This window comes from Otolemur garnettii, unplaced genomic scaffold (assembly GCF_000181295.1).
Source record: "Otolemur garnettii isolate 467f Iridium unplaced genomic scaffold, OtoGar3 scaffold00001, whole genome shotgun sequence".
In the NCBI taxonomy this organism is placed as follows: domain Eukaryota; kingdom Metazoa; phylum Chordata; class Mammalia; order Primates; family Galagidae; genus Otolemur; species Otolemur garnettii.
Window position 1 is genome coordinate 31,570,336 of NW_003852396.1, and position 19,102 is coordinate 31,589,437.

The following is a 19,102-nucleotide window of genomic DNA, read 5'->3' on the forward strand; positions in this document are numbered from 1 at the left end:
AACCCGCCACCCTAGGTATATGTGGCTGGCGCCTTAGCCACTTGAGCCACAGGTGCCGCGCCACATCATCTTATATTTTTATCACAGTAAAAACCATGTTGGGGGAGATGCCGAACATGGAGGCTTGGGGGTCAAGCCATGTAAGCCATGTTAGGATTACTTCATTATTTTATCCCCATGTTTTCAAAGTTGTCATGTATTTGACTAAATGTATCAGTTTTGGAGCAAGACATGTTGCATCATTGCAACTTCCTGACACCTAGAATTAGAGTTTTTAAAGAAGGTCAACTGCAAAATACTTTCAAAGCAGTTTACCTGAGTGATCTGTTTTTATGTTTCAAGGCAAATTAGGTTTGCTACTGATGACAACTAAGGTTGGTTATCAGGTAACATGAGAAAAATCAAGTTAGCTGATTTCTCAAGAGAAGCAGCTATAGATGAGTGGGCTGCCAAATGGGATATCTCAATATTGGAGAGTCATTTGAGATAGTAGGGAGATTTTCTGCTGGTCTCTGTACTCTTTGCTAAGTGCTCTAGTCCCTAAAGGGTTCTCTTCTAGACTTACTATTATGCTGCTGAAATAATTTGAAAATACTAAATATCTTGTAGCTTAAGAAAAATACATATTGGTTACTTAAATGAAATCAATTTTGCATTTGGATGGAAGTACAGACTAAGGTGAGATCAAGAGACAAATAGGCCATTTCAGACTACAGTTAAGGTCCTTACTTGTGGCCAGGAATTTTCCATGAAGAATATCATTTCAGGAGGAGAGAAATAGCTCATGCTTTTAATATCCAGGTGAGCAATGTTTTTGACTCAGAAACAAGATATAAGACGGGCAACTCCCCCAAAATACTACAGGAGCACAACACGGGGGGATTAGAGTATTGTCCCACTAGCTCATATGGCAAAGGTTTACTTCTCAACATTTTCCATTGAAATTGATTGAACTAGCTTAACAGTGACTTCTTAATGTCCAGGTACTCTAAGTACACATCCTTTGCTGAAAGATACTGGAAAATCTTGAAGAAAGGCCAACAGGATGTCCAGGGAAGACCAAGGGACAGATTTTATTTCTACATCACAAGTCCCATGTGTGATTAATGTTACCAAGTGGACACAAAATAAGGTCTTATGTCAGATTAAGAGCATTGAGAGGGTGGGGAGAAATTGCTGGCTTCTGAAGTAGTGACAACCTAGTCCACACTCATCTAACCCTATCCATGGTCCTACCATGACTACTGAGACACTGGCTGCCTATGGCCATTTCCTTCCTGTTCAAGTGAGCATTAGAAGAGGCAGAACAGGGCAGAGCAGGGTGCTACTTTCTGGATAAGTAAGTAATGTTCATAGACCAAGAGGCCTTATTTTCTGTAGGACCATTAAAATTGGCAAAATAAACATCCAGGTATCTTTGAGGGACTTTAAAAGGCCCCCTACCAAAAGACCAGAGGCCAAGTCACTGGCTTAGTTGAACTTTATTTTTCTTGACCCATAGGAAGATCTTAAGACTTCCTTTCTAATCATACTAGAAACCTTCCAAGTGTTATGAAGTGACAGAGAATTTTGACTTGCTGGACTCAAGAAAACCAAGAATTTGTGAAGTTAGACATCTAAGACAGATTTTACTTATTTTTGCTAAAAATGGTAGATGCTGATGTACTATCCAGAGTTCCCTGTAGTGAGGGACTAGTTGTCCAGCTGTTACAAAGCAGCTTAAGCCTCTTCAGACATCCTCAGTTTCAGACTAAGGTCACATCTTCAAGGGCAGCTCATAGCCAACAACTGAGCAATGTGAGTATAGAAAGTCGTGGTTAGTGTGACTCAACTCAGGACAAGTTTAAAAGGCTACTCTGGAGATAATAGTACCAGGGGAGATTCAAGAAAGCAGGCAGTAGGGAGAGGCATTATTTGTGCTGCCCATCTGGTAACGGGGACATTATCCTGTGGGTGTTACAGAAAGGTCTTTGGCTGAGTGTTCCAAGGACTCTGCTGGCAAGAACCCAGGTCCTATCACCTTCTGTACTGAAAATAGTATGTACTGAAGACAGCCTAAGGGGTAAACTTAAACAGGAGTAGGGACCAGGGTAAACCATATATTTGACCTTGGATATTTCCTTTGAAGACTTCCAGTTGTGCTTGCTTATGTGTGACTAAATGTCCACTGGGAACTCAGCAAAGAAGTGCAGCCCATAGCTATCTGCTTTGCATGTAAGGGGGCCAGCCTTCCTGGCACCTCTGTTGTCTTTGCATAACTAAGTAGGAGTGTTTCTTTCATTGCATCACTGCTCCCATACAATTTTGAACCCACACTATCCCTGGTGGTAAGTGAAACACAGATAACCCCTGGCAGCAGTCTGATCACTTAAACTTTTATGGGTGTTGTATTGGATGATTAGAGAAAATAAGCATTAGTATGGAGCAACAAAATCCAGGGGTGGATGACCAACTTCTAAGAGCAGTTTCCCCAACAAGTAGTCATAACCCTCTGCCCTATGTTTGAGTTTGAAACATTGGATTTTCCTTTAAGAAGTTGACAAAACCTTTTTAGGACTATAATGATTCCCTTAGTTTCTCCCACAAGAGGCTCTAACTGTCCATTGAGATAATGTTACACTGGGAAAAAAAGACCATTTTCAGAATGTTTGGCAAGTCCTAGAGACCATCGGTCCCCAAACCTAGACACTATGGCCTCCCTATGAGGGTGGGGGCCTAGGCAGCAAGGCAAGTGGTTTTCAACTCATGCTGGAAACTGGGTAGCCAGCTCACAGAGGGTCCTCTAGGTCTAAGATGCAGCTGGTGATCATTTGTCTTCCCACAAATGTATAGTCAGAATAGACCTGTTTACCCAGAATCTTGTCTTGTGGGGCAAGTGGTATAGTTGGGAAGGCCAAGTAGAAGCCTTTGGAAACTCCATGTTTCTGAATAGGACAGTAGAAAAAGTATCATGTATTAGAGGAAATGGAAGTGACACTTAGAATGACCAAGGACACAGAGGTGGTGGTACCATCATATCCCTATTTAACTTACCAGTATGGCACTGAGAATGCTTGGAGAGAGACTGCATCAAGTCTGACCAAGTGTTAACTTCACTCGGTCTGTTCCACCAGATGTAGTACCTCTGCCAGATAAGTTTCAGCTACATGGTGTGCAGCTATTGGTCTGGCAGATGTTATTTTCCTACAACCTCAGGAAAGGGACTTGAGTAGTTCTTGTTCACATGAAGGGAACTTGTTATACGTTTATAGTTTTCTTTAGTGCTTAACTCACTTTGTCACAATATAGTACGAAGATCTGGAGTAATGCTAGGACAGTGTTCTGAAGGAAATGTTTTGTGACTTACAATGAGTCAGGGGCACTAGCCACAAGTGGCTATTAGAACACCTGATGTTGCATGTTGGTGACTTATTAAGGCTCATGCATGCCAGAGAAATGAAGTAAACACTAAATGCCTGGGTTTTGTTCACAGATGGATCTATTTGGGGTATAAGCTAAAAATGGGTGGCTTATACCTAACTCCATTCAAGGTGTATTTTATTTTTTTATTATTTGTAGAGACAGAGTTTTACTTTATTGCCCTCTGTAGAGTGCCATGGCGTCACACAGCTCACAGCAACCTCCAACTCCTGGGCTTAGGCAATTCCCTTGCCTCAGCTTCCCGAGCAGCTGAGACTATAGGCACTCACCACAACACCTGGCTATTTTTTTTGTTGCAGTTTGGCTAGGGCCGGGTTTGAACCTGCCACCCTCGATATGTGGGTTTGGCGCCCTACTCACTGAGCCACAGGTGCTGCCCTCAATGTGTTGTTGCTTCTTTTAAAAAACAGACTCTCACTGTTTCTCTGAACTAGAGTGCCCTGGCCTCAGTCAGCCTATCTCACAGCAACTGCAAAATCCTGAGCCCAAGCGAAACTTGGGACTACAAGTACCTGGCACAACACCCTGCTAATTATACCCTCCTTTAAGAGCTGGGTCTCCCTCTTGGTCAGGCTGGTCCGATCCCTGAGCTCAATGGATCTACCCATCTCAGCCTCCCAGAGTGCTAAGATTATAGGCATGAGCCACTATTCCTCACATAAGGGCATTTTTGAATAGCAATGAAGAAATGTCCTCCCAGCAGTCATAAGTTCAGGCAGCATATGAGGTTGTTCATGTCAGCGGAGTCCTCTAGCTTGTGGACTTCTCTACATCTATTACATAATTACATATAGTACTAATAGGCAGTGGTAAGTTGCTTGACTGCTGGTAACGGCCTTAAGGTGAAAAACTGAAGATGTAACAAGCTGGTATGGAGCAGAGGCATATGGCCGTGGGTGGGATAGACCAACATGCGCCCTTAATAGTGCATGTTAGTACCTAGCAGAACTCAACTGCCAGGAAAGAAGAACTAGAATAAGTTGACGCCATCTGAAGATCATAGTGATGTTTATCATTTAGCAGTTTGGAAGTAGTCAATTCACATCATAAAAAGTAGCCAGAAGGGGTAAGGGGGCTACCATTACTGTTGTGCTCATAAGGCCCGGGGTACCGGCAGTCTCTAGAAGACCCAGATAGAGACCCACAGGGGTAAGAAGTTCCCCATATACATGAAAGACATGGCCCAATATGCAGTTCTGTCTAAATGCAAACCAGAAAGAACCGATAACAAAGTCTAATCACATGGAAGATAGTCTTGCATTGTTCCCACAGGGCTGAGATCCAGGAAATAGATCCCAAAGCAAATATTCAGGAGAGTAAGGACTAGAAAAATCCATGATTAAAAGAAAGCTGAGAGCTACAGGAAAGCAAACGAAAAGGCACTGGCTATGGAAATTCAAGCCACTCTTCTTGGAAACATCTTGGCTTCTTTGACTTCTGCTCATCTTGGTAGGTGTAACGCTCTCAGGACACCTAACCTTGAGATCAGATTCAGAAGCTGCCTGCTGGAACTCATCATTCCCTTCAACTCAAGAACTCTGGTGGGGCAATGCGGGGGGACAGTCAGGTTTTGATGTCTTAAGTAGTGATGCGTCATGAAGAATACTACTTTCTAGTTACTGAGGAAATGTGAGATCTGTCAGTTGGCAGAACCCACATGAATGGGATTCATGGCCTAATAAAAGAGCCTCAAAATTCTTGTATCTTCCACCATCTAAACAACTTGGGCAAAAAGTCACCGTCTATGAACCAGAAATCAGGCCTTCAGACATCAAATCTGCCTTAATTTTAGACTTTCCGCCCTCCAGAATTTAGAAAAATGAACTGTTGTTTACAAGTTACCTAGTGTGATATTGTTATGACAGTTTGAACACTAAGATATGGGTCCACACGTCCACTATTACTGAAACACTGGGATTGTTTACTGGTTTCCAACCCTCTCTAACCTTGTGAGTTCAGCTGTGAAGAGGTTCACCCGCTGAGTTCAAGTATCCATAGTAGGACAGAGTCTTCCAGCAGTTATCGCTGCCCTGGGGCTTTATCCAACAGGGGCTTCTGCAATAAGAACCCTGCCCCAGAAGTAGCTCAGTCCAAGCCTGAGAAGACACTGCCATCATTTCAGACATAGTTTGTACATGACAGAGAGTGAGTTCCCACAGCACCTTTAGGCAGAAGCATAGGAAGGGACAAGATTAGAATTGAATGACAGGCTGCACGGCTATGATTTAATAAAAAAATATATATATAAGAAAAGAAAAGAAAGAATTGAATGACAGATGACCCAACTACTGGCAGTGGCAAGTCAGTGTCTACTAGGGAGATAGGGCTACAAGGCAAATAGATCAGGGCATATCCTGAGGATGTTTATGTAGTTATGTAACTTCAGGTTAGATGATAGCTCTGATAATTTGGATTAGAGTTTAGTATATCCCCAAATTATTCCCAGAATAAGATTAGACTGTGATCACTGAGTGTGCCCATTAAGAGCAACGGTAACTTCTAAAGAACTGGAAGGTTTAAGCAAGTGAACAATTGCCCCTGCTTTCCAGGATGAGATTCTGGAGGAGAATCTTCCTGGGATCAGACATCCTTCCTTAGGCCTAGGCTGAATGGGCAGCCTCACTTCTTCAGGGAACATGGAAAACAGGAGCCCAGAGACTTCTGTGGAGGCCTGAAGGAACTGACAGTTGGAGTAGTTTTGCCAGAGCTTAGTTTTCCTTTCATCGCTTCTCAGCTGCAGGTGCATTTTCAGAGTTTGTCCTCCCTCTCAGAGGGGCTTCTGCCTCATCTGCAGGATGTGAACTTCGCTGGCCTTGCGGTTCTCATCTCCAGGATGTCAACATCGCTTGGCCCCTAGTGAGGCCAGAGTGCCATTTGATTGGACAGTAAAATGAATACTCTATTGTGATATGGTTACTTGTGCTTGTTCAATTGTTAAAGACAACATTTGAAGGGAGGGAAGTTGTTTGCTTAGGAGGGCTGATAACATCTGTTTCCACCTGTACATACAAGGGGACCTCTATATACACAGATATAATCTATCTGGAAAGCTCTCTTGCTTGCTTATCTGATGGCACCTGGTTCTTTCAGTCTATGGGCACAGTGAACTTCCAGTGATAGAAAAGCCTGCTTTGCTTAATTGTCAGGTGGCAGGAAACCCAGTAAGAGTTAAGTCACAACCTGAAACTAAGCAGCTCATTTGTACAAGGACATCTAATCTTGCTGGGTCGGTCATAAATGATTAGAGACAGCTGTGAACTTCTGCATTTAGTGACATTGGTTTTGGAATTTACTAGAAGATAGACTTGTGGAAGCTTATTCTGAAAGTGAAATTATGGACATAGTTCAGCCCTCAAACATTCAGAAAAGTTACACATATGCAACTGAGAAAAACTCAGTTGCAGGATTAGTTGTGAACATTAGATCAGGAGGCCAGCTAAATACATAATTAGGCTCTTTAACCACTTCAATTTTTTTTTTTTTATTTTGAGACAGAGTCTCCCTTTGTGGCCCTCAGTAGAGTGCCATGGCATCACAGCTCACATGCAACCTCAAATTCTTGGGCTTAAACAATTCTCTTGCCCCAGCCTTCCAAGAAGCTGGGACTACAGGCACCCACCACAACGCCCAGCTATTTCCCCCTCCCCGGCAAGCGGGTCTCCCTCTGGCTCCAACTCATTGGCTTAGGCAATCCTCCCACCTGAGCCTTCCAGAGTGCTAGGATTATAGGCGTGTGCCATCCTGCTGGGCCTAACCACTTCATTCTTCATCCACTTCATCTTGTGAATTTTTAACTAATTGATTCAATCTGCATCATAGGCTGATAAGATTTTCTTGTTAGGTGGAATGGAATTCACTTCCAAATTGCCACTGTTTGGCTCTGTAGAGCAGCTCCCAGCTCCGGTAAGGAGGAATGAGGCCCAGGGAAAGTTGTATGCATGGTAATTCCCGTGGCCCTGGTAGGAGCCATAATCTAGTTGGAGCCAGGCCCTGCAAGAACTTGCCAAACTCAAATATCTGTCTTTGGTGTTGAAGGTTTGCACTGAGCTGGACATTCACTTGGGGAATCAACGACAAGGTTCTAGCTGAATTTGTGATCAGTCTTGCTGAGAAAAACAGCACCTTGGATACTTTTAAGGATTTTCTGGTGAAAAGTGGTGCAGAATTCACAGATTTTCTTTTTCTTTTCTTCTTTTTTGCCAATTTTTGACCAGGGCCAGGTTTGAACCCACCACCTCCGGTATATGGGGGTGGTGCCTTACTCCTTTAAGCCACAGGTGCCTTCCCATGGATTTTGCTAACTTGCTGTGTCTCCTACAAAGCCTTGTACAAGTGAAGGTCCAGTTGTTAAGGTGAAAACGGAAAAAGAAAATCTGAAGGAACTCATCCCAGTCCTTTGCCAACCAGACAACCCTTCTGTCCAGACCATGCTGGACAAAGAGGATGTGAAAGTTGCTGTGGATGGCCTGAAAGAACTGGAAGCTTTGATGCCTAGTGCAGCAGGCCAAGAAAAGCAGAGTGACATTGAGCCCCAGACAGAGAAGAAGCAGAGTCAGAGCTGAGATTGAGACAGAGACAGAGACCAAAACTGACAGTGAAACTGAGATAGACATCACAAGTGGAGGTGCCGATCCCACTCTTGATCATGTTCCAGGACCCAGGAAATGAAAAAAGGCAAGTCTAGTTATAGGTCCAGGAGCAGAAGTCAAAGTCCCCCCAAAGACCAGAAAGACCCGGACAAATACAGGGAGAGGAATCTGGACCAATGGAGAGATCAACACATGGTCCTCCCTCCTCCTGAAGAGCCTGCCACTGGGGACATTTACAATGGCAAAGTTACCAGCATTGTGCTGTTGGGTTGCTTTGTGCAGCTGGAAGGACGAAGGAAGGTGGGGTGAAGGCCTGTGCACCTCTCGGAACTCCAGCAGGAAGGCTGTGTGGCCGATGTGGTTAGCAAAGGCCAGAGAGTAAAAGTCAAAGTTCTGTCCTTCACTAGGACCAAGACCAGCCTGAGCATGAAGGATGTGGATCAAGAGACTGGAGAAGATTTAATCAACTCCAAAATCCTGTCGGGGAGATGAATGAGGAGACCTCAGTGCAGAATCCGATAGATCTGCTTGCCTCTCTCAGCTGTGCCCCAGAAATAGAGGATGACTCACTGGAATGCAAGTACCTCACCCTCATCCCTGATCCAGAGAAGTGGGAGATCCAACAGATTGGTTGCTGCCAATGTCCTTTCCAAAGAAGAATTTCCAGGCTTCGATGAAGAGACTGGCATTTTCCCTAAGGTGAATGATGAAGAAGATGAGGACCTGGAGATTGACCTGGTTGAGGAAGAGCCTCCATTCCTGAGAGGGCACACCAAGCCAAGCCTGGACATGAGTCCCATAAATATTATTAAGAACCCGTATGGCTCCCTCTCACAAGCAGGGATGATACAGAGTGTCTTGGTCGAAGTGAGACGGGAACTCAACAGGAAGCCAAGATGGATTCTATTTCCATGGGACTCAACAAACACTGGGTTGATCTTCTGCCTGATGCTGATGGCAGGCATATTGCTGCCAACATGAGGGGTGTTGCCTAACTGATTCCTGAGTGGAAGAAGCATGCCTTTGGGGGCAACAAAGCTTCGTATGGGAAGAAGACCCAGATGTCAATCACTGAGCAGAGGGAGAGCCTGCCCATCTACAAACTGAAGGAGCAGCTGGTTCAGGCTGTCCGTAATAATCAGATCCTCACTGTTACTAGAGAGACAGGATTTGGTAAGACAATGGAGATCAACCAGTACCTGGAAGAGGCTGGCTACACTTCCAGGGGCAAGATTGGGTGTACCCAGTCCAGAAGAGTGGCAGGCATGTTGGTGGCCAAAAGAGTATCAGAGAAGTTTGGTTGTTGCTTAGGCCAAGAGGTGGGCTACACCATTGGATTTGAAGACTGCAGTAGCCCCAAAATGGTTATCAAGTACCTGACTGATGGGATGTTGCTCAGAGAGAGCCTGATTGACCCTGACCTTACTCAGTATGCCATCATCATGTTGGATGAGGCACATGAGAAGACAATTCACACTGATGTGCTCTTTGGATTATTGAAACAGACAGTTCAGAAATGGCAGGACATGAAGCTAATTGTCACCTCAGCCACCTTGGATGCAGTGAAGTTTTATCGGTACTTCTATAAAGATCCCATCTTCACTATCCCAGGTCGAACATATCCAGTGGAAATAATGTACACAAAGGAACTTGAGATAGATTATCAGGGTGCCAGCCTGATCATTGTCATGCAGATCCATTTAACAGAACCACCAGGGGACATCCTGGTCTTCCTGCCTGGCCAGGAAAAGATTGATACAGCTTGTGAGAGCCTGTATGAAAGAATGAAATCCCTGGCACTTGATGTTCCCAAGTTAATTATTCTCCCAGTGTGCTCTGCTCTTCCCAGTGAGATGCAGACCCAAATTTTTGACCCAGCTCCACCAGGCAGCAAAAAGGTTGTGATTGCCACCAACATCACAGAGACATTGCTGATGATAGATAGCATCTATTATGTTGTGGACTCTGGATTTGTGAAGCAGAAAGTTTACAGTTCAAAGACGGGGATTGAAGAGCTCATGGTGATGCCTACTTCTCAGGCACAGGCAAAGCAATGAGCTGGCCGAGCTGGGAGAATGGGCCCAGGGAAGTGTTACAGGCTATACCTGAAACATGCTTACCAATATGAAATGCTGACTACCAACGTGCTGGAAATCCAGAGAAGTAACTTAGCTAGCACAGTGCTGTTGCTCAAGGCCATGAGCATAATGACCTGCTGACCTTTGATTTCATGGATGTACCCCCAGTGGAAACTTTGATCACAGCTATGGAGCAGCTGTACACACTGGGGGCCCTGGGTGATGAGGGCCTGTTCAGTCTTGTGGGCTGCAGGATGGCAGAGTTCCCTCTGGAGCCAATTCTATGCAAAATACTGATCATGTCTCTGCATCTGAGCTGCAGTGAGGAAATGCTGACCATTGTATCCATGCTGTCTGTGCAGAATGTCTTCTACAGACTCAAGGACAAACAAGTCCTTGCAGATCAAAAGAAGACCAAGTTTCACCAGACTGAAGGGGACCACCTCACCCTGCTGGATGTGTACAACTCCTGGAGGAACAACAAGTTCTGCAACCCATGGTGCCATGAGAACTTTATCCAGGCTCATTCCCTGTGCGGGGCCAGGACATTAGCAAGCAGATGCTAGGCATAATGGCCAGGCAGAGCTGGATGTTGTTTCCTGTGGTAAGTTCACAGGCCAAGTGCTGAAGGCCATTTGCAGTGGGTTCATCCATAATGCTGCCAAGAAGGACCCCCCATGAGGGTTACTGGACACTGATTGACCAACAGGTGGTCTACATCCACCTGTCCAGTACTGTCTTCCACAGACAGCCAGAATGGGTGGTGTACCATGAGCTAGTGCTCACCATGAAGGAATACATGTGTGATATCACCACCATTGACCCCTGGTGGCTTGTGGAGATTGCCCCAGTCTTTTTCAAGTTCTCCAACCCAACCAAGCTAAGCAAGCAGAAGCAGCATCTTGAACCCTTGTGCAACTGCTACGAAGAGCCCAACGCCTGGAGAATATCCTGGGCCTTTCATCAGCACTGAAAGGCAAGCTTATCCATTTGCCTCCCCAGCAGAGGCCTAGGGCTTGGACTTAACCTTGATCAAAGAAAAGCTGGTCCTGAGGATGTAGCTGTCCTGTGACTGAATATCTCAACTGGGCATTCTCTAAACTTGATTCATTTCTTCCCTGATTGTAAAATTGGTACAGGGATTTAAGCCTGGGTTTGGCCAGAGACTCCAGCCATCCCTTCCACCCCAAGACATGGTGACAGTTGGAAGGTCATGGGCAATGAAGGGATGCATTTGTGGGGACAGTTGGAAGGTCATAGCCAATGAGGGGACACATTGCATCATCGTCAAGAAAGGGGCAACTAGGGCAGCGCCTGTGGCTCAGTGAGTAGGGTGCCAGCCCCATATACCGAGGGTAGCAAGTTCAAACCCGGCCCCAGCAAAAGGCAACAAAAAAATGGCCAGGTGTTGTGGTGGGCACCTGTGGTCCCAGCAACTCGGGGGGCTGAGGCAAGAGAATCACCTAAGACCAGAAGTGGGAGGTTGCTGTGAGCTTTGATGTCACAGCAATCTACCCAGGGTGACAAAGTGAGACTCTGTCTCTAAAAAAGCGGGGGGGGGGGGCAACTAGTATACCCCTGGGATGGGCAGGGGAGTGTGAGCATCTGGTGGAGGGATGTACTGAGGGCCCTGGTGCCTTCTGGAGGAGGGAGCCACTGTGCTTATCTTGAGTGTTGATTCTACTTCCTGCCCCCTCTCCAGCCCCTGTACTTCAGCTTAACTTTCTGGAAATATTTCTTTTCATAAGGAAATAAAACAAACAAAAAATAAAAAATAAAAAAGGAAAACAAACGTGGTCTGCAAATCCATCCAGGTAAATGCAAAAGATGCAAAGTTCATAGCTTTTTTTGCCCATTGATGGGATTGGCTTTTGAATGGCTGGTTCTTTGCATACTCTGGTAACTGGCCCTTTGATTCCTCACCTTTGACTATCTCCCCCCATCCTGAAGGTTGTCTATTTGCTTGTGTCCTTAGCAGCATGGAAGCTTTTTAAGTTGATCAGGTCCCATTCATTTTTGTTGCTGCAGTTGTCCATGAGGTGTTCATGAATTCTTTCCTGAGGCCCATATCATTAAGAGTTTTTCCCTACCCTTCTCTCTAGGGTTTATCATTTCATGTCTGAGACTTAAATCTTTTATCCACGTGAGTTAATTTCTGTAAGAGGTGGGGGCCCAGTTTGTCTTTTATGTGTGGCTAACTGGTTCTCCCCAGCACCACGATGACTGCACCATTCCATCCAGAAACTCCCAGGGACAAGGTGGCTGTCAAACATTCCTTGACTCCAATCCTAACTCCACTCAGGGCTGCTGAATAATCTCAAACAGGGTTAGCATCATCTGACCTGATGACACCATCTAGGTTATCCCTCATCACTGGCCTAAGTCTCGCATTGTTTGTTTTCACTCTGTTGAGGCATGTTCTTCTCAAGTTTTTGGAAAGTGATTGATACAGGATTCACCCACTCAGGGATTCCCCCATTCTCTAGGCCCAAGTGAGCCCAGAAATCAGACCCCCATTTCCAGGGCACAAATAGGCTTCCTTTTCTTTTGAGACAGAGTCTCATGTTGGTGTCCCAGGTAGAGTGCTATGGCATCATCACAACTCACTCAAGTTCAAATTCTTGGGCTGTAGTGATTCTCTTGTCTGAGCCTACCAAGTATTTGCAAGTACAGGTGTCCCCCACAATACCCAGATCTTTTTACAGAACAAGTCTCCCTCTGGCTCAGGCAATCCACCCGCCTCAGCCTCCCAGAGTGCTAGGAGGACAGGCATGAGCCTCAGTGCCCAACCCAATCAGGCTGCCTTTTCCAGGCCACACCCTCTGGTCTCTAACAAGATCATGAAGAAAGCAGCCTGAATAGTTTTGTGTGGTTCCACCTGGAGGAGGCAAAACCAGAGAAGACCTAACACTATAAATGCTCCTAGATAAAGGACCCTTGCAACTTGGGTCTTCTTCTTTGCCATAAGCTCTGGTGCCTTTTACTCGTTCTGTATTCCTTCTGTATTTTACTCTTTCTGTATTTTATAAGAGAGAAATCTAAGGAATTCCTAACTTACCACTGGTCTGTCATCCGTGGTTTCATTCTCCAGATACCTGAGATTAAGGACGTACTGAAGAAAGTAATTCTGGTAACAAAGACAGATAAAAGAATGGATTGTGTTCTGTGCAGTGTGGTCAATAACTTGAAGTTCGTCTTTACTGTGCGCCTCTGTGGAAAAGCCTTGAATGTAGCACTCCAGTGCTGTGAGTCCAGACTTCCCTAATACTATGGGATCACTTTCTGTTTAGAGCCACTCAAGAAGGGATGGGTTGATATCCACATAAGATACCCAAATCCTGAAGCCCCAGGTGGAGGCTTAGGATCCTCAATATCAATGCAACAAGGAGAACTAAGGATGCAGTTACTGTGTCATGCCCCCTTGCCAGAGCAACATTTATCCCTGCTCTTAACTGGACAAGCCAAGAAGCTTGAGTATAGGATGGCTTTAAAGCATATTCAATTAAGCCCAGCTTGGAGCCATTGTGCAGAACCATTAAGACTGCCAGGTTATCTAAAAAGTCTTCATCTGAAGATGGAGATTATTGGAGAGTATTTAAGTCTGAACCACCAACCTTCATTTTCTCTGGGATAAGTAGTATCAAACATGGTCACAGTAATGTCCTTAGCAATGTGGGAAGACCTCCATTGTTACTTAGTTTTTTTTGAGGCAGAGTTTCACTTTGTCACTCGTGGTGGAGTACTGTGGCATCAGAGCTCACAGTAACTTCAAACTCTTGGACTCAAGGGATTCTCTTGCCTCAGCCACCAGAGTAGCTGGGACTAAAGGCTCCCAGCACAATTCTTGGCTATATCTAGAGATGAGCAAGGTCTTCCTTTTGTTCAGGCTGGTCTCAACCCTGTGAGGTCAGGCAATCCACCTACCTCAGCCTCCCACAGTGCTAAGATTACAGGCATGAGCCACTGTGCCTGGCCCTGGTATTTAATGCTGTATCAAGACACCAGCTGCTGAAATACCTGACAGTTCGGGCAGCCCTTACCTCCCAAGGCACTGCTGCCTTCCCCCTGAGGTACATGTTTGAGACCATAGACACCAGTGGCAACCTCTCACCCTTCTTCCTTGGTTTCCCCTGTTTATCTTTCCAGGGGAGAACTCCTTATTTGAGTCAGTGTTTTACTACCTTCTACCAACAGGTGGCAGTTGCCACTTGTTACCATTCTACCTGGCACTGTTATTGTTGGGTGTGGTATCGTGGTCTAAAGGCTCTGCAAAATTTTAGGATGTTTGGTATCATGAGTCATAATCTGAAACAAGACTTCTACACAGGGCCAATTTAAGCTTGCCAAGGGCAGGCAGCCACTGTGAGGGTGTCTAACCCTAACAGTTTTGTAAGTGATGAAAGGCACCTGAAGGGTTGCATTAGTGACAGATGAGTCCTCAGGCAGAAGTAACACCCTGAGGAAGGTGCTTTGAAACCCTTTTAAGGAACCAAGTGATTTTGATAAGAACATTTAGATTTGACTTGTAAAGAACCTCAATGCATTTTATAGCTTTTTCTAGCCTGTATAGACTTCTTACACTCCATCACAGATTCCTGAGGGTGAGGAACGTCTAGGGTCACTGTCACAATTGTACTGGTCCAATTCTAATCTTCAACCAATATACATGGTCAGAGGTCTTGTTGCTGAAGTTGAAAACCATGAAGTGAAGCCCTCTAAACAGCAGGCTATGAAGAAAGCAGAGATCCATATCAGAAAGTGAGTTCTGATAAACGAATATCACATGTATTCAATACCAACTTGAAACTAGATTATCAGACCCACATAATAACCTCCCTCCCTCAAATGCAGGAAGAGGGAGAGGGGCACTCAGTAGGTTACCACCCAATGCATAGATATATAGCACACTTTTTGGGTATAGGGAACAACCCTGACTTTAACCTTTGATGCACAAGGTATATACCCTAAAGGTTTGTACTCTTTTAATCTGAAATAGGAAAGTGCGTTCTGAGGTAGAGATTTTTCTTTGAGACCGTCTTTGTGGTGAGATGTAGAGTGTTGTGGCATCATAGCTCACAGCAAACTCAAACTCTTGGACACAAGTGTTCCTCTTGCCTCAGCCTCCTGAGTAGCTGGGACCACTGGCACCTGACACAACTCTCCATTATTTTTATTTTTTGTAGAGACAAGGTCTTGCTCTTGCTCAGACTGGTCTGGAATTCCTGAGCTCAGGCAGTCTACCCACCTCAGCCTCCCAGAGTGCTAGGTTTACAGGCCTGAGCCATCGTGCCCAGCAAGTGTTCTATGTTTTGATGAAGAGAATGTAAATTCCATAGTAGTTGAGAGAAATGTCCTGTAAATGGCAGTCAGACCTAATTACATCTAGTGTGTAGTTTAAGTCTGATGTTCCTTTTTTTTTTCTGTTTAATTTATTGTTGGGGATTCATTGAGGGTACAGCAAACTAGGTTACACTGATTGCATTTGTTAGGTAAAGTCCCTCTTACAATTGTGTGTTCCTTTGGTTTTTGTGTCACTGTCTCAACCAGATTTCTTCCCACTTCACTGGCTTTCTCATTTATTCTGGCTAATAAATTTTGTAACAATATGTTCATATTCACAAAATCTGAATGAAAAGTAATACAACTTTCATTTCTAACCCAGCATAATTCAAAAGTTTCCTTTGAAGGAGATTGAATTATTTTGGTGTAATTTGGCTTTAGAACCCAAGTATAGTTAAATAGTTATTCAGAATATTTTTGTTGTTTGCTTTTGCAGTTTTTGGCCAGCCGGGTTTGAACCTGCCACCTCTGGCATATGGGGCCAGTGCCCTACTCCCTTGAGCCACAGGTACTGCCCTTGTTTTTTACTTGTTTATTTAACAAAATGTTGTTGCTCTGAAATTTAAAAAAAAAAAAAAGCGCATGAGTTTTGCATGGTGGTTCCTGTCCTTAACCTCAAAACTGGGAGGCTTAGATGAGAGGATTACTTGGACTCAGGAGTTCAAAACAAACCTAGGTGACATAGGAGACCCTGTCATACAAAGAAAAGCCCAGGAGTTCAAGGGTACAGTGAGCTATGGACGGCCTACTGCTCTTTAGCCTGGGAAATAGAGTGAGATCCTGTCTCTAAAAACAAACACATACAAACATACATGCCACAAAACAAAACAAACACCACCCCCTCAAAAACTGCACCCAAAAAATGCATGCTCACTGCATGCCTAAAAGATAATACTCATTTAGATTTAACTGTAAATTTTTCTTCTTTTAGGTTTTCTTTATTTTTTAATCTGAAAAATATTTTTTCCCCTAAATGACTGCATGAAAGTTAGGAAGAAAATGAAGGATTTCAGCTAACCTACATCAAAACCCGGTGTGATGGAGGACGACGAGCTGCATGAAGAAACTGGCAGTCAGACATCTGCGGAAGTCAAGGTGGCTGGTTGCCAAGGGAACCAGCAGCCCTGGTCAGCCAAATTCGGGAGCACTACCAAGGTGTGGCAGGGACAGTACGGTTTTGGGGGCCAACCACTGTACACGACCTGCCCAAACTCCAGAGGCTTCAGAAGTGACCCCCACACCTAGATAAGGGCACTGTGCTGAGTGCGCTCACTGAGGAGTTCAGTGCCAGTGACTGGGAGAGGACCATGAAAGAGAATGCATTCATCACGAACCTGCCTGAAGAGTGAGCTATGGCAAAAGGAGGAGTGACGCTCCTCCCAAACGTACTGCCCCTGCCGCACCCCAGTGCTGCTTCGCAGTGTGGATTTCTACTGTTGCTAAGTTTGTGTGTAAGATGTGGGCTATTCAGGAGAATGTGCCATGTTCTAGGGTAGTGGAGTCAGGCCCCATTAGGTCCTCGTGTGTAGTTTAACTCCGAGGTCCCCCCTGGCTTTTGTGTCATTGTCTTAACGGGATTTCCTCCTACTTCATTTCCTCCTCTTCATTTAGTCTGGCTAATAATAATGAACACAAACATTCACTGAAGAAGCCTAGTGTCTCATTTTGTTTTTCACAGCAAACTAAGGCTTAGCATGGTCATATTCTTTTTTTTTTTTTTTGCAGTTTTTGGCTGTGGCTGGATTTGAACCCGCCACCTCCGGTATATGGGGCTGGCGCCCTACTCCTTGAGCCACAGGCACTGCCCTGTGGTCAAATTCTTTGTGTTTGGACCCCAGTCTGTTTCCTCATAGAGCTCCACATTCACCCAAACGGGCTGCATGCTCTCATATCTGGAGGAACAGCATAGCTACAAGTAGTAACCCAAGAAAAAAAGGCTTGGCTTAAGAGGTAAATTGGGAGGTAAGAGAATTAAGGGGCATGCAGTGATCCTTTAAGGATAATCCCCTCTGCCATTTGATCCTGCAATTCCTTTATTAGGTATATATCCAGAAGACCAAAAATCACAAAGATATTTGTATCAGAATATTTATTGCAGCCCAATTCATAATTGCTAAGTCATGGAAGAAGCCCTAGTGCCCATCCATCCACAAATGGATCAATAAACTGTGGTATATGTACACCATGGAATATTATGCAGCCCTAAAGAAAGATGGAGACTTTACTTCCTTCATGTTTACATGGATGGAGCTGGAAAATGTTCTTCTTAGTGAAGTATCTCAAGAATGGAAGAAAAAGTATCCAATGTATACAGCCCTAATTTGAAGCTAAATTATAGCTTTCATAGGAGAGCTATAACCTAATTATAGCCTTAGAATATGGGGAAGGGGGAGGATGAGGACAGGGGTAGGGGAAAGGTGATTGGTGGGGTCACCTCTATGGTTTATCTTACAAGGGTACAAGTGAATCTTTCTAAAAGCAGAGTATGAATGTCTTAATAACTAAGAAAATGACACGAAGGCTACATTAACCAGTTTGATGAGAGTATTTCAAATTGTATATGAAAACACCACGCTGTACCCCGTGATTGCATTAATGTACACAGCTATGATTTAATAAAAACAAACAAACAAACAAACAAACAAACAAACAAACAAACAGGATCATCTCCCCTCATCACTAAGGGGATGATCCTTAAAGGCATCATCCTCAGAGCCAAGGTCCAGGGAAGACCAGGAGGCTGCAAATTCCCGGTATGACCACAAGGGGGCAGCATCAAGAAGCGAGAGACAGCCCCTGACCGACCCAGGCTCAGCTTGCCTTCCATAGGCTCTCTGAGAGCCCTCTCTGGGGGCAGCACCCACGCCTCCCTTCCAGGAGCTTCTTTCCTGCAGCTTCGTTTCTTCTCTCCTCTCCACCCCTTGGAACTCCTCCTCCCCCTAGTCTCCCGAGCTGGCCTCAGAAGAATAGTAACAGAGCTCGTTCCCCTGGGGTAGGAGTTGGGGCTCTGTTTTTCTCAGGCACCTGAGCTCAGTGCCTCCTTGCTGACCCTCAATCACTCCTTACACTCCACTCCCTAGGGCTCCAGAGAAGTTACATATGGGCGGGAGAGGCATGATTGGTGAGTGCTCCAGGCTCAGAGCAGGGAATAGAGGCCAGAAAAGTCTTGTCCCTGCTGTGGGAAGTCACAGAGACTGGCAGGAAGGGCGCATTGCACGAGGAAGCCGCTCTAGGGGTCGCCCAGCGATCGGGCTTCCAGATGACAGTAGCCCGATCCTGATCTAGTTCAGTGACCTACATAAAGAGGAATTTCTTCAAATCTGCGATGCTCATTCCAAACTTCTGCCTGTCCTTTGTCCCACGACAGGGGGCCCTAGTTTCTGCCTCCTACTCTTCACTCAGGCAAGGGGAATTACTCTTTCAGGGAGAGAGAGAGAGAGAGAGTCGTGGTGTGGTGGTGATTGGTAATGAAGGAGACTGAAGCTGGGCTGTAAATGTAAGTTGGAGCCACACTGTTAAGGGCTTGGAGTTAGGGTGGGTTTGGATGCCTAATTAGAAGTTCTGTCTGTGGTTTCTTTACAGGCCCACTGTAATCTGATTTCAGACAGGAAGCAGAAGCTCAGTTTTGGAGGTGGGATTCTAGGGATTCTAAGAGTGCTCACTTTATCTGGAAGG

At 45.1% G+C, this 19,102-nt stretch overlaps 1 pseudogene; it reads left to right on the forward strand.

Moving 5' to 3' along the window:
* Positions 1 to 7,358: 7,358 nt before the first annotated feature.
* Positions 7,359 to 11,060, forward strand: LOC100957561 (annotated as a pseudogene).
* Positions 11,061 to 19,102: the final 8,042 nt, after the last annotated feature.